Source organism: Bombus vancouverensis, unplaced genomic scaffold (assembly GCF_051014615.1).
Source record: "Bombus vancouverensis nearcticus unplaced genomic scaffold, iyBomVanc1_principal scaffold0040, whole genome shotgun sequence".
NCBI classification, from domain to species: Eukaryota; Metazoa; Arthropoda; class Insecta; order Hymenoptera; family Apidae; genus Bombus; species Bombus vancouverensis.
The window spans coordinates 464,746-475,592 of record NW_027468931.1 but is presented as its reverse complement, the minus strand read 5'-3'; positions in this window follow the sequence as shown (position 1 = coordinate 475,592).

Genomic DNA, 10,847 nt, shown 5'->3' with positions numbered 1-10,847 from the left:
ATCGATTTAAAATCAAAGTATGAAAAGGATACCCTGGAGAGAGTAAAACACAGAATCATTCCAACTAAACATTCAGATCGTACCGACACCTAGGTATCGTCTTACAATTAAATCTCGGTCTCGAATGGATTAAAATGAAATACATACTTGCAGCTTCAACATCTTCAATATCGAGGAGATTCAAACTTTACAAATAAATGTAAATTGCGATGTAAAACAAAGCGATGTAAAAAGGGAAAAAGGAGGAAAGAAGAAACAGGGAAGCAAAGAGAAGAAACGAATTTTTCATTTTCTCGAAACTGGATCAAGTTTCAGGAAGACCATCCAAGTAATTGATGTCCTCTGCAATTATTTGTTAATCATGCGCGGAATCAGAACGATTCGACCTCGTTACTAGAGTAGAGACGGAAATTAATAATTCGTGTCAATTGTTCGATCGTGTTCACAAATTCAAATGCGGTTGAGTGGCGGAAACCATTTATAACACGTCCCATACAGCGTAGATCGCATACACGTCTTAGGATGTATTTTTGGTACTTATATATACTCTATATATATTCTTACTCTATATATACTTATATGTACTCTATATATATTCTCTATCTTAGATATACCATAAAATATTTCGTGAAATCGCGTATTCGTGTCTAATGTCAGGGATTCTCTTTCCATAAGTCTGCGTTTTCTATATTATCTTTCTTCCTTATCAGTAGGCATTCTCACAATTTGTGATTAATACTGCTCGTACAGGAATGTTGGGTTTTTGACGTTGTAAAATTTCACGTGAAATAATAATGCCTATATATTGACTAATTTATCAATTAATTAAATCCGTGTATATCAAGTTTTCTATAATTTAGTACTTTCGTGTAACTACAGAAATTTGATGCAATATAAAACTTGATTAAAACAGCGATTCATTAGGAAACGAGAATAATGATGCAAATATTTTTTGTAGCCATTATATAGGATTTCGATCGCATAATTAATCAGTATCAACTTACCAGTCTTTAACGGAAGGACAGAAAGAAGGGCAGACGGTACACAGACCGCAATCATGATCATTTTCATGTAGAATATCAAACTGCCGTACATCTTCGAAAACTTCGTTAGTCGTAAGGGAAGCGATGAGAAGCGTAAGAGAAGTCGATGAGAAGCGGTTATTTCAACCACCACTGTGTAGGTACTGCACTAGCCAGAAGTATCTGCGACAGAAATCAGAATACACTCTTTTTCGCATGGTTGGATCAATTTCGCGTGGGACTAACCTGATTGAACCTAACGCGGGATAATTGCTCAACTCACGACCTTAACCAGCCCGCTTGATTCTCTGTAAATGCTTGAAATTGACGCTTGGATTCTTTCCAGATTAACTAGCTTTGCCCCTCCCTCCCTTTATCTATTTTCTTAGATCGACTTAGAATGGATCGAACAAAGGCACAAAAGAATTCGAAGAAAACAACAATTTATTATCCAAATTGTTCATCGAGGGTAATCAATGCTGTATACTTCCTAGAATTAGGATGAATAGGGATTTGGAGAAACCCACCGGCCATGTCCAGAATAATAAAATATCTCGCTTTTGCAATCTCGCGACTCGATCCGCAATGAGGGGTAAAGGATACCGATCCGCGACCGTATATTTATTTAGTTCTCGAAAATCTGCCTATCATCTATCTGAACCATTGTTCGTCTTCACGAGTAACACGGGATATAGAAGGGAAAATAAAGGAAAGGAAGGTAGGGATAAGTAGAAGCTTGGGGCCAAGTTTAATTCACTGAAACCGAGCTGCTTGTATTATCACAAAACAAAATTGCCAGTACGTCATTTCCGTACTCTCGTCCTCGCGAAAATGGTTTTGCTCGTTAAGAAAAAACGAAGAGACAGGGAAGAGAGGAAAAAGCAAACGGAGAGCGCTTTTAAAAAGCTGGCGAACCGTGTGTTACCACAACGAGATACGCGGTGCTATTTGTCGCTTTAAATTGTGTCGCAACTCGTTTTTGAGATCTTTGCCAGGGACGCGTTAAAACACGTTGCAAATATATTTCTGGCTTTTCTGGGGTTTAACTGAAATATGACAAATAACGTTGTAAAACATATGTACTTATGACTTACAGAGTAATTGAGTGTACAAAATATATAGTATACAAAATAGCCAGCGATTTAGGGCTTTAAAAGATCAAAAGAAAAGAAAAGAAAAGAAAAGAAAAGAAAAGAAAAGAAGAAAGATAATATGTTGTGGCAGTCTAAGTCGATCTAAGAAAATAGATAAAGGGAGGGAGGGGCAAAGCTAGTTAATCTGGAAAGAATCCAAGCGTCAATTTCAAGCATTTACAGAGAATCACTATTGAAAGTTCAATGGCCGACTAGTGAGCTTCATCCTATCTCATTTTTTAATCAGGCGATGGATCGACGAATCGTATTGATTTCGAGGATTATTATAGTTCTGTGGGAATTTTAAAGCGTGGTTTGTCTGATCTTGTCTCGTTAGCTACAGACTCTTTGGCGAGCAGCCTGAAACTTGATCCAGTTTCGAGAAAATGAAAAATTCGTTTTTCCTCTTTGCTTCCCTGTTCCTTCTTTCCTCCTTTTTCCCTTTTTACATCGCGTTAAGACCCGTTAAATAATATTGACTGCCGTGGACGCTGGCTGAGAAGTGCACTTTATAACTAGCTTTAAAATCACTGACGTCGATGAGGACAAAGGTAAGTTAGAGGGTCATTTATCTGAGCTGGTGTTATTCCGCTGTACAAACTATTTCCGGCCAGTACCTTTTATGTACTTTCGCTTCCGCTAACAAGCAACGCGCCATGTCCATCACTGTTCTATTATACCTTTCCGCTGTCCCGTTTAATTCATGTACGTATGTTGGGCAATTATTTATTCTTATACCTTTATCCCTAGCAAATTTATAAATTCGATTATTTAAATATTCTTTACCATTATCGCATCTTAATATTTTTAACCTCTTGCCCGTTAAATTTTCGGCTTCATTTACGAACTGTACGAAAGAATCAAAGACCTCATCTTTTGATTTTATACAATAGATCCTAGCTATTTTACTATAATCATCGATAAATGAAATGAAATATTTTTCTCCATTGAATCCGGTAGTCTTAAAGGGACCACATACGTCCGTATGAATAATTTCCATTATTTCCTTAGCCTTAGTTCGATTATTTTTGAAAGGTAAGTTATGCATTTTGCTTTCTATACACACCCTACATTTCAAAAGTTCCTTTTCAAATTCATTCGGTATGCCAGTCACTAGCTGCTCTTTACCCAGAATCTTTAAGTATTTAAAATTTACGTGTCCTAGCATCCTATGCCATCTTTCCTTTTTACTCATACCACTACGTTCGGCGCTGTTTACTAAGTGCTTCTTCCCTTTCAATATACTTTTTATTCTATATGTCCCATTCTCTTTGAACGCTACAGCTGTAAGTTTATTATCCTCATCTATTACTTTCGCAATATTTCCTTTGGAAATAACCGTATTCTTATTGTCTGTTAGTTTACCTAAACTAATCAAATTTGCGTACATTTCTTTCGCGTAAAATACTTTCCTCATATTTATTTTATTTTGTTTTCCGAATGCTTCAAAACAACTTATAACATTCCCAACTTTTGTCGCTTTTATCGGTCTATTATCGCCTAAATATATATTTACCGGTTCTTTTAGGTCGATAGATTTATCGAAATAATTTATATTATTAATTATGTGATCGGTACAACCGCTATCTAATAGCCACACTATTTCGTTCTTACTTATTTCATTCGTCTCACTGCTGTTTGCTGCTTGCGCCGTTGCTATCCATATGCCTGCTCTTGAGTTTCCATGCTCGCCCGTGCCGGTTGTTGATTGACGATGAAAGTTTCCACGTCCTCTGCTCGTATTGCCTTTGTTCTCTTTTCCTCTGTTTCGACCACGTGTTGGCCCATGCCAATAGCCGTTACTGCTTCCCGCTTGGACGCCATTTTGACACTCTCTCGCAAAGTGTCCTAATCTTCCACATCTGAAGCATCCTTCTTTTTTTGCAGAAAAGGCGTTGGTTTGCCTTTCTCCTCGATTGGATTTATTTTTCTTCTCTGCTATCTCTATTTTATTTTTCACATACGCTACCGTTTGATTCTCTTCTTTCAATGCGTCTATTATGTCCGCTATGTAGCTGTATTCTTCGGGTAACGTATTCAGCATGTAATTCAGCTTTTCCCTCTCACTTACTTGTGCGCCCGCACTTTTTAATTCATTGATTAATTTTTCAAAATCGTTAAAGAATGATGCTGAATCACTGTAGTTCTCCAGTCTTATGTTTTCCAATCTCCTTCTGCATACGATCTGCAGTGCCGTCGACTCTTTCAAGTACATTTCATCGAACCTTTTTATTATATCATACACCGTTTTTCCTTCCCTAACATACTCCAATTGTCTGTTCGATATTGCACTATAAATTATATTCATCGCCTTCAAATCCTTTTTGTCCCAGTCTTCATCGTCTCTTTCGTTCCTCATTCTAGTTGTAACAACCTCGCATTCCTTATATTTGAGAAACATCGTGATTCTTTGCTTCCACATTCCATAATCCTCACCATCGAATATAGGTATCATGATTTCCGATCTCTCCATTTTAATTGATTCTTCTTTTTTTTTTTTCTTTTCTTACTCAAGCGTTCCTACGTGCTCGAAGTATATTTTGTTCCTCTGAAAGTTTTTTTTTCTTTACTGAAAACTCACTCGCAAGATCGTAACCACGCACTAAATATCTTGCAAAACTAGTAACCACGCTCTGCTACCATGTTAAGGAAATTCGAGGATTTGGGAATACAAATAATTGACTATATTTCCCACACAACAGTTATACATCTATATTACACTCTGAAGAACGTCTTGCACGCACGCTTGTCGCCAACCGACTATCCTAGATTCTTCTAACATCTGGCAACAGTCTTTTGTCTCCACTAAGACCTTGACGCCCTCTGGCCCTTACACACACACTCTCATGTACAGTGTAAATGTATCACTTCCCTAACACAATTATCCCGCGTTAGGTTCAATCAGGTTAGTCCCACGCGAAATTGATCCAACCATGCGAAAAAGAGTGTATTCTGATTTCTGTCGCAGATACTTCTGGCTAGTGCAGTACCTACACAGTGGTGGTTGAAATAACCGCTTCTCATCGACTTCTCTTACGCTTCTCATCGCTTCTCTTACGACTAACGAAATTTTCGAAGATGTACGGCAGTTTGATATTCTACATGAAAATGATCATGATTGTGGTCTGTGTACCGTCTGCCCTTTTTTCTGTCCTTCCGTTAAAGACTGGTATGTTGATACTGATTAATTATGCGATCGAAATCCTATATAATGGCTACAAAAAATATTTGCATCATTATTCTCGTTTCCTAATGAATCGCTGTTTTAATCAAGTTTTATATTGCATCAAACTTCTGTAGTTACACGAAAGTACTAAATTATAGAAAACTTGATATACACGGATTTAATTAATTGATAAATTAGTCAATATATAGGCATTATTATTTCACGTGAAATTTTACAACGTCAAAAACCTAACATTCCTGTACGAGCAGTATTAATCACAAATTGTGAGAATGCCTACTGATAAGGAAGAAAGATAATATAGAAAACGCAGACTTATGGAAAGAGAATCCCTGATATTAGACACGAATACGCGATTTCACGAAATATTTTATGGTATATCTAAGATAGAGAATATATATAGAGTACATATAAGTATATATAGAGTAAGAATATATATAGAGTATATATAAGTACCAAAAATACATCCTAAGCCGTGTATGCGATCTACGCTGTATGGGACGTGTTATAAATGGTTTCCGCCACTCAACAATGACAGGAATAATTTTTTGTTACGAGTCGTTTAATTTATTCGTTCGTTAGGACGATTGGTCTGACAAATTCAAAGTCTTGTTCCGTATAAATATTTTTAAACAAGCACGTCATAAGCTTTGTATATTTTTTTTATCGCAACGAAACTGTTCAGAGAAATATTGAAATTATTAATTACAAAAGAAGACATTTACGTTGTAAAAATGTTAGCGAAAACATTTGTGAAAAAGTTACTTTGTTATAAATTCTACAAAAAGAAATATTGAAAATCACGTCCCATTTATTCAGTATTTATGCACGTATGAAAAGTATTTTGCATTCGCGCAAAAAAATCCCTTAAGGATACATATTTTATAATAATTGGAGTGTCAAAGTTATTACGCGGATTGGCGTACCTTAACCACGTGCCTTTTAATGAAACTAGGTTATTCATTTGTTATTCGTTCCTAACTTTCAACTTTATGATTTTTGCGGAATAAAATTTTATATTCCGGTTCAGTTTATAAATGATTCAGGGTAAATACATTTATTACGATCGTTTAAAGTTTAAAGAAACACCGTTATAAAGTCGTAATACGAGACAAAGCGATTCAGAACTCGAATTCATTTGTTGGAACGACGCCATGGGCAAAAGTAGATAATGGAAAACTTTCTTCCAAAGACCATTTGATAGCGCCGACGTAATCAAGAGTGTGACGATATTGCCAGAGACGTTTCTGCAAATAGAAGACTAACTTATTTACGAATTGCCGTAACACGATTGCCGCTGGTAGTATGGTTAGTAATCGCTTTATTGAATTTTCGCTTGATGTGACATCGTCGAGAGTTTCTAGCGAAATTCTTCTCCCTGTAAAACTATGTTTCTACAGCAATGACCGTAATTTTCGAGTTACCGTTTGCGAAGAAATCTTTTTCTTTGTTACGTGTAATAGATTATTTTTAAGTTTTAAGTTTTAAATTACATTGGTAACCTTCTATAATTTATTACTCGAAGGTGGTAATTTTTTCTTAAATAGTTTGCTTTTCCTATAATTTATTATAATATATTTTACTACAGAATCCTCAAAAACATGATGTATGTATATATATATCCTGAAATATTATCAGTCTATTGTCAAGTTATAGAACATTATGGAAATTGCCAATTAAAGTCATAAAAAACAAAAAATAAGGAAGTTCGTTAAAATATGTGATTTTCCAATCAAGATATAGAATTTATTCGAGTAATATAGATTACGGTAGAGATGGTGACGGTAACAATGAGTGGACTGATTCTTCGTGCGAAAACAAATTGGAAGCGCAGAGCGATGTATTGTTTCAGCGAATATCGATTTTAAAGCACGGTTTTAAAGCACGGTATAATCAATTTTTTTACATAAAATTATATTGTATAGGCTATTGTTATTTAAACATTTTAAATTGGATGGTTTTTACATATGCTAAAAAAATGGAAAATGATGATGATGAATCAATGACACGTAGAAAATTATAATCTATTGTATTGCTGTTATCTAATGGTGTTGTAGTTGACTGTATGGTGGATGTATCTAATGGTGTTGTAGTTGACTGTATGTTGTTCAATATTGCTATGAAACTCTTCTGATTCATTGTCACTTATACGAAGGATGGAAGTATACGAAATTGATAAAATTATTAATAATATTTACGAAGAGAAAGTAAACTGTTGGATATATGACAAAATAATTCTATTTTAAATGAGAGACTGGTCAGCGTGGTTATTTTGTTTACAAAATCAAACGAATTTAATGAATGTAATGGTAAGGAAGTAACTATAAGTGGCTGTTAAACTATTTTTATGCTTGAAAAGTAATTCGCAAAGTAATGTAAAGCAGTACTACTGAGTTGTACATAACCTCTTTCAGAATTTGTTCTTAACCTCTTGCTTCATAACTTCCTTAATTATACTCTTCAAATTTATGGACTACTTCGATGTTGTTACGAACAGAAACTGATAAAATATTAATCTTAAATATAGATTGAAATGAAAGCTTGTCACGTAAATATATATATGTACTACTTACTCAAACTATGGATCACATAACCTATACAAAAAAAAAAAAAAAAAAATTATTGTACACTATAAAGCAAGAGGTTAAATCTTTAATCTGTTGAGAATTAAATTTTTTATTGTAACTGCGAAAATTATAAAAGTACCAAGCGAAGCAAGTACGGAATATATGCGGAATATGAATCGCTCAACGAACCAAAGAGCGGCTCAGTGACAAAATTAGTAAAGTAAAGACCACAAATATTACAACATTATATTCTACCACAAAATAATTCTCTATACAAAAAAGGTACACAACGAATCGATTTTTCACAACGATAAGAGTCAACAGAACCAATCAAGACCAGGCGAGACTCTCATAAGACAACGATATCAGAGGGATCAAATCAGCGACTTCAATCTATGTTACAGAATATAGTTATCAAGAAAAATTGCTCTTTTCATGAAAAGTATGGTAATGATACTCTTATAATACATTGTATATCTGGCAGTCGTATGTGCCCGTGACCATCGGAAATGTAAAGACAACGCTTGTAGAAAGTGATAGCGCCATCGCGTTTTAAAAACGCGTTAGAAGAAGGACGGTTTCGCTATCCAAGGCGAATCGAAAAGTGTGCGTGTTGCGAGAATCAGAGTTGATCGAGACGTCGAAGCATAGAGTCGTTAGAATTGAGTTGCGAGTGTTGTCGAGTGTTAGAGTTGCTAGTGAGAGAGAGAGAGAGAGAGAGAGAGAGTTAGTTACCAAATAGTTGTCAAGTTATTTGTTGTAAATACGAGCGTTGCATTTAGTTTTCCTGTTAATCAAACATCGTTTCTCTGTCTAACTAATATCTGTATTTTCAATCCATTATTAATATATTCCGATATTACAAATGGGGGCTCGTCCGGGATTGAATAAGACAGAGAAACGATACGATTTAACGGAGCTATTTGTGCGGGAGTAGAAAAGAATAGAATAAAATGGCAAACGTTGAAGACGAACGATTGTCGGGTGAAGAGGATTTGACGCTGGAGGAGCTGAGGAGTAAGCTCGCACAGATGAATCTGCCTATATCCGGTGCGAGATCAGTGCTGGTTGCCAGGTTGAACAGAGCGTGCAAACCTGGTCGATCTACTCCTAAGGATTCGAAGCGTGGCGAAGAACCAACAAACCAGCGAGATCTAAGAAGCAAGCAGAGAGCCGAACGCAGTCAAGAGGGAGAGGAAGACCTCGAGAAGCTGAGGACGAAAGAGCTGAGAGCGCGTCTCGTTAGCTTGGGGTTGAAGGTAACGGGAAGAGTGCGCGGCTACAGGCGGCCCTAGAAGGAGACGATGTATCGTCGGAAGAAGAGAGCTCCGACGAAAGTGAAGGCGAGGACGATAAACAAGGCGCGCGAGAATACAGGAGAGGCACGCGAGCGGTGTATCAGGACCGCGATGAGTATCAGCAGAAGTATATGCGTCGGTTCGATGTTGAGTCTTAAAGACGTGGAAGACTCATTAGAGAAATTCAGCGTGGATGATCTGCTGAGTGTAAATCAGTGGGTGGAAGACTTCGAGGAAATGGCAGAAGTGTGGGGTTGGTCAGACGCCCACATGGTGGCCTATGCTAAGAAATTACTCGCAGGCTCCGCTCAGACCTTCGTACGACAAGAGCGATGCGCGAAGTTCTGGGCAAAGCTAAAAAGGGCGTTGAGGAATGAATTTGAAAATGTAGTAAGCGACCAACAGATACATGGCGAGTTATCCCATAGAAAGAAGAAAGCAGATGAGAGTCTGCAACAATATATGTATCACATGTGCGGGATTGCAAAACAAGGAAGGGTTGATACGCAATCCTTGATAGACTACATTATTCAAGGCATTCCCGACGAGGTCGCGAACAAGACTGTGCTATACGGAGCCAGGAATATCGAGCAATTAAAAGAGCGTTTCAGGCGCTACGAAGCGATAAAAAGAGATATGGAGATGAGGACGAAATTTGAGGAGCCGAAGAGTAGCAGGGTAAAGCCGGTGGCGAAGCTGTCCGAAACCGAGAGGAACAAGGAACCCGGTCGATCTGGAGATGCGAGGAAGGCGCGATGCTACAATTGCGGTGATGCGGAGCACGTGTGTGCGGAGTGTCCGAGCAAGTCGAGAGGACCTAAATGCTTCAAATGTAGGGAGTACGGACACATCGCATCAAAATGCGACAAGGCACTGGGTGAGCCCTCAAAAAAAGTTTACAGCGTGTTTCGGTCGTTACAAACAAGGCGTGGTAAGGATGTTAAGATGGAAAATTTCGAATTGAGCGCGTTGATAGACACCGGTAGTGAGCTGACTCTAATGCGAGCAGATCAGCATGTGAAAATCGGAGCGCCCAGATTAAGTCGGGAAATCGTTGGATTTGGCGGTGTCGGTTCCGAAAGGAATTTTACGCTCGGGAAATTTTCGACGAACATTATTATAGACAATGAGTCGTACTGTATAACCATACACGTAGTTCCAGACACAGTGATGCAACATTCGCTTATTATTGGCGCAGACTTTTTGGACACTGTTGAAATAAGTATAAAAGGGGGAGAATCTTTTATTAGTAGAATAAAGGACGAAAATCCCGATGAGTGTCCGGAAGTCCTCAAGATAGATGTAGAGACACAGGCGAGTGAGATAGATTTGTCACACGTTAAGGACATGCAACATAGGCTAAAAAGAGATTTGAAGAGAACCAAAGCATTGCTAAGAGACGCTCAAACGATGCTGGAGAGATCGAAAGGTGACTCGACGGGTAAAGCAGCTTTACGACAGCTGAAGAACCAGTTAGAAGATGCAGAATGCGCTAGAGCAGTTGCAGTTAAAGCGAAACAGGCACTGGAGCAAGAACCGAATGAGACGCGGGCTTCGTTGCAGGAAGTACTGCGGCAACGTTCCGAAGCAGAAGATCGTGTTAATGTAGCTAGTCGCGAACGAACTGAGCTACTGTCGCAATT